Here is a 6,027-nt window from a genome sequence, read left to right on the forward strand (position 1 = left end):
TCCTGTGGACTGTCATTCCCTTTATGGCCCCATCAACCCTTGACCCTAAACTGCATTCACAGAGCTGAGAATGAATTGCACTGGTAATGATTGTGTTCTATTTTCTTTCTCTTCGACTTGCGTTATTCAGATGCACTGAACCCATACAATGTTATGAAGTTAAAACTACTCTCATGACCTGTAAAGATGAATGTCACTTTCTGAGGCATTGGGGAAGGTTTGAGCCCTGGGAGAATGTGCTACCCTCCCTAAAAGCAGTCCATACATCACTGTGATGTTCCAGAGAAATGATGCTCTCCGTTCTCAAAGACAAATAGCAGGTATGTGAGTTGTTTTACTTAAAACAAGGTCAGGGGAAAAAGCAGTAAGAATCCAAATGAGAAAATGGGGGCAGGAAGATAATTATTTTAGAATCTTTCTGGGAATAAGTTAACCAGTCAAGACAGCCTTTATTTTAAAGGGTGGCATTATAAATTTGCATGGAAATTTTTATGATCATTTTTTGTCACTTTCAGAGAGATCTATTACAATATGTAGTGCTGAAGGGAACATGTTGACATGTCAGGGAGCTGAAACAAATGTGAAGAAAGAAACTGAAAATAGCTGGCTGCAAAGAAAGCACTGGAAAGTGATGGGTGGCACTCAGTAATGTACATGCGCTTTCTGAGAAGGAAATAGGAAGTGTGCTTACAGATAGATAAACAATGACAGACAGACAGACAGACAGACAGACTGCTAGATAGTTCCATGAATTTCAGTCTAGCTTCATACTCAATATTTATCCAATGATGGTCTTGGACTTCTGATGCCCCAGCCTCCACCACTGGTATTGCTGGCATATGGCATTCCTCCAGGAGGGCAGATGGAAAGCCAGAGTTTCCTGCATTCTACACAAAACACTACCAAGTGAGAAACATCCTTGATGCTGGTTTCTGCCTATCTTTGCTCCTTGGTAGCCAGGAGGGAAACACAAAAAAAAAAAGAAAAGAAAAGAAAAAAAAACAAAACAAACAAAAAAACAAAACAAACAAACAAACAAAAACAACAGCAACAACAACAAAACCCCACAGTTCTTTGCATAGTCTATTTCTGAAAATCTCTGTGCTAATACATCCCACCACAAAATCCCAAAGTGATTCCTCTTTTCTGACTTATCTTCAATGGAAGTGCTTCTCAACCTTTGACCTTACAGAGCCCTTTTTTTCACAGCCACTTGAGACTCAACTGACTTTTGCTTGTAGTTCCTAAAAATAAGTTTTGAGGGAAGAGTTCTTTGGGTTGTGATGAAATAGGAGAGTGGAATAAAAAATTTTAGTAGGTAATTTTGTTAAGCTTAAATAGCTTTGTTTAATTCTGATATTTTGCTTTCAGTTGGGTGTGGGAAAAGTCTTTCCTCTTAGAAGATTGCTAACACTAAATGCTCATATCCGTGTGCTGGTTACTATTTTACTAGAGTGTCTTATTTTGAACCACCAAATACAGACACTCGTGGTATCTCTTTCCCAGGTTCCAATAAAGTTAACGCCTCAAAGACTGATCTATAGGCATCCTTCTAAAGAATGCCTGAATGTCCTTGTAATACCAAGCAGACTTCTGGGGTTTCTGGTTTTAACAATGGATGTTCCACATACCCTTCTTCTCTTGACAAAAACATGTTGATAATTTCAATAAGAACTTGTAAAATCATCTATAAATTTTAAAAATGGTAATTTTATCACAATGTTATGATCCACAATGATGTGGGTCATATCAGTCATCCCTACTGGTAGCATGTACTGCACTTAAGTCCCCTGAATCTCTTAGATCTCTGGTAGAAGAGATAATGCATGTGGAGCATGTGCTACTGAGAGAGTTGTCTAACTGGGAAGATGTTAAATATCTTAGCACAGCCATAGTAACAACAGAGAAAAGTGTGGCAGAAGTCACGATGCAAGTGATAGGTGCCATGTTCTCATCTGTGGGGCCGAGTCATCCTTGAAGAGCCCGTAGCTCAAGATGCAATGAAAAGATAGGCTTTGTTCTCAGACACAAGTCTTTATTTTCATTGTCTGTCATTCAGCCCTTCACCAATGCACAAATCATATTCAATAGTCCACACCTTAGTGCCTAATGCCCTGAATGTTAGTGGGAATGACAGATACTAATCAATCACTGAAATATCATTGCAAAATTCTGTATGGTAAAAGGAAATATAGGACAAAGGTACCTGGTTTGGGTCAGTAACTTCCCTGAGGAAGTGACATTTGAACTTAGATTAATAGCATGCTTCAAAGTTAATGAAGTATTCCATGAAAGGATAATGGTTGGGATCAGGAGCCAGGGAAAACTATGATGGAAGAAAGGAACTGAAGTTCAGCCTGGCCATAGCAGACTTAGAAGATGGAGAAGTATGTCAGCATAGAACAAAAGCCAATTGCTCCATCACTCCAATCTTTGGAGCAGATATGATCCCACAAAGACAGAAATGTTTGACAATTAATGACTTTTGTACACAAAAATATAAAATAATTATACTCAAAAATTAATATATATTGCCATATAATTTTGCTATATAAAAGAAATTCAATGTGGGATTCTGATTAAATGTTATGTTCTTATTCACTTAAATTATAAAGCACATGGAAAGATTATATAGACAACTTTGTACATATATTAATGATTTTCCAGCCTCCAGATCACACAGGAGGGACATTACTTAGTAACTTAGTCTGGGATAGTTGGTAGAGCTATAAAAAAAGAATAAGATACAAATAAGGAGTGATGATTCGCAGCCGGAAAACACGGAGTGCAGAATGCGCACTCAGACCATCTGCCACCAGGAACAGCAGTGAGTCAGCGGTGAGCCAGGGACACAGGACTGTGAAGGAGACATTCCAACAAGCCAGGGTGCAGAGAGATCTCTGCCAAGCGCGCAAAAAAAGTGCGGTCCCCCAGTTCTCCCTCTCCGCCCCAGCTTGCTTCAGGGAACCAGTAACCCTGCATCGGGCTATTCCCAGCCGGACAACACGGAGTGCAGAACACACATTCAGACCATCCACTACTAGGAACAGCAGTGAGCCAGCAGTGAGCCAGTGGTGATCCAGAAGTGATCCAGGGACACAGTACTGACAACAAGATGGCAAGAGAAAAGGGAAAGAACGTACCCCAGGGAAACCAAGACAACCTGGCAACAGCAGTACCCAGCTCTTCCTTCACTGCACACAGTGGAATGCCAAACTCTCCAGAAAAAGAAGACTCAGACACGAAATCCTACCTCAAGATGATGATAGAGATCCTTAAAAAAAAAATGGGAGGAAAAGCATAAAGAATTAGAAGCTCTTTCCCGTTCCGGCCCGAGAGGAGCAGGCTCGTGTGCCAGTGACACCCAGAAATTAAAAGGTTTTTGGAACCCGGGAGGTCGCGGACTGCTCTTCCGCGGCTGTCATCATGCCACAGAATGAATATATTGAATTGCACGGCAAACAATATGGATATCGTTTGGACTACCATGAGAAAAAGAGAAAGAAAGAAGGTCTGGAGGCCCATGAACGCTCAAAGAAAAAAAGAAAGAAAAAAAAAAAGATTGGCCTGAAAGCTAAGCTCTACAATAAACAGTGCCATGCAGAGAAAATACACATGAAAAAGACTATTAAGATGCATGAAAAGAGAAACACCAAGCAGAAGGATGAGGAGAAGACCCCACAGGGAGCCGTCCCTGCCTATCTGCTGGACAGAGAGGGGCAGTCAAGAGCAAAAGTACTTTCCAACATGATTAAGCAGAAATGAAACGAAAAGGCGGGAAAATGGGAGGCTCCTCTACCCAAAGTTCCTGCCCAAGGAGAAACAGAAGTATTGAAAGGTATTTGAACAGGAAAAAGAAAAAAGAAGGCATGGAAGAGAATGGTTACTAACTTCTGCTTTGTTGGTGATGGTTTTACAAGAAAACCACCTAAATGGGAGAGGTTCATTAGGCCAATGGGTCTGCGTTTCAAAAAAGCCCATGTCACACACCCTGAACGGAAAGCTACCCTTTGTCTGCCTATACTTGGTGTGAAAAAGAATCCATCATCCCCACTGTATACAACCCTGGGTGTGATCACCAAAGGCACAGTTATTGAGGTGAATGTGAACAAGTTGGGCCTTGTGACACAAGGAGGCAAGGTGATTTGGGGAAAGTACACCCAAGCTACCAACAATCCTGTAAACGATGGGTGCATAAATGCAGTCTTGCTGGTTTGACAGTGATGTCATACAAGTCATTCCACTCACTACCAAAGATTACACAATCAGGAAAACACCGCCCCTGTGACCTTTTTGAACTACCAAGCAGCCTTATGCCATGTGCAGTTATCAAGTATTTATTAAATTGTAAAGGAAGATAAAACACTGTCCAATTTTAAAAAAAAAGAATTAGAAGCTTGTAAAGAAGAAACAAGAAAAACACTCAAAGAACTCAAAGAGCTAGAAGAAAACAGAACCAAAGAGATGAAGGAATGGAAGAAGGAATTCAAAACAGAAATGGAGGAAATAAAAATAAAAAAAAAAAAAAAAAAAAAAAAAACCACTAAAAGAGACAACCCTAGAAGTAGAAATCCTAAAAAAGAAATCAGGAATCACTGATGCAAGCATTTCCAATAGACAACAAGAGATGGAAGAGAGAATCTCGGGGCCGAAGACAACATTGGAAACATAGACAAAACAGTCAAAGAAGATGCAAAAACCATAAAATTCCTAACCCAAAATGACCAGGAGATCCAGGACACAATGAGAAGACCAAACCTGAGGAAATAATAGGAATAGAAGAGGGTGAAGAATATCAACTAAGAAGCACAGTAAATATCTTCAACAAAATCATAGAAGATATCTTCCCTACCCTTAAGAATGAGATGACCAGGAGCATAAAACAAGCCTTCCGAACTCCAAATAGATTGGATCAAAAAAGAAGTTCCTCCCGACACATAATAGTCAAAACTCCAAGTGCCCAAAGAATAGAAAAAATATTAAAAGCAGTAAGGGAAAAAGGACATGTAAGATATAAAGGTAGACCAATCTGAATCACACCCGATTTCTCAACAGAGACAATGAAAGCTAGAAAAGCCTGGAAAGACATCTTGCAGACCGTAAGAGAGCACAGGTGTCAGCCCAAGCTGCTATACCCAGCAAAACTATCAATCACCATAGATGGAGAGATGAAGATATTTCAAGACAAAACTAAATAAATACAATATATAACCACAAACCCAGCACTACAATGAATTATAAGTAGAAAACCCAATACAACGAGGGGAACTACATCCTAATAACAAGAAAACTCCTAAGCAAGAAAATCAAAAGAAGAAAGATATGCAGGCACAATTCAACCTCCAAAATCAAAAATAGCAGGAAACAGCAACCACTATTCCTTGATATCTGTTAACAGAAATGGACTCAATTACCCAATAAAAAGACATAGGCTATCAGACTAGATACATAAACAAAACCCAGCAATTTGCTCCATGCAGGAAACTCATCTCAGAGACAAAAACAGACACTATCTCAGAGTAAAAGGGTGGGAAAAATCCAAGAAAATGGCCCCAAGAAACAAGCTGGAGTGGCCATTCTAATATTGAATATAGTAGATTTTCAAACAAAAGTTATCAAAAAAAGATAAGGAAAAAAACTTTTTACTCATTACAGGGGAAATTTGTCAGGAGGAACTCTCAATCCTTGCCATATATGTTCCAAATACAAAAGCACCAATATTCATAAAAGAAACCCTACTAAAGTTCAAAAACTACATTGAGCCCCACACAATAATAGTGGGAGACTTTAATACCCCACTATCACCAATGGACAGATCAGAGAAACAAAAACTGAACAAGGACACTGTAAAACTAGCAGAGGTTATGAACCAAATGGAATTAATAGATATCTACAGAACATATCACCCCCCCAAAAAATGCACCTTCTTCTCAGCACCTCATGGCACCTTCTCAAAAATTGACCACATAATTGGACACAGAACAAGCCTCAATAGATATAAGAAGATTGAAATACTCCCATGGATCC

General features: G+C 39.5%; 1 pseudogene across 1 annotated transcript; it reads left to right on the top strand.

Annotated features, from left to right (window-relative positions):
• Nucleotides 1-3,426: 3,426 nt before the first annotated feature.
• LOC308420285 (ribosome biogenesis protein NSA2 homolog) lies at nt 3,427-4,218 on the top strand (annotated as a pseudogene). Its single transcript has one exon. The product of its transcript is annotated as a ribosome biogenesis protein NSA2 homolog (transcript).
• Nucleotides 4,219-6,027: the final 1,809 nt, after the last annotated feature.

Source organism: Micromys minutus (assembly GCF_963924665.1).
Source record: "Micromys minutus genome assembly, chromosome: 4".
NCBI lineage: Eukaryota > Metazoa > Chordata > Mammalia > Rodentia > Muridae > Micromys > Micromys minutus.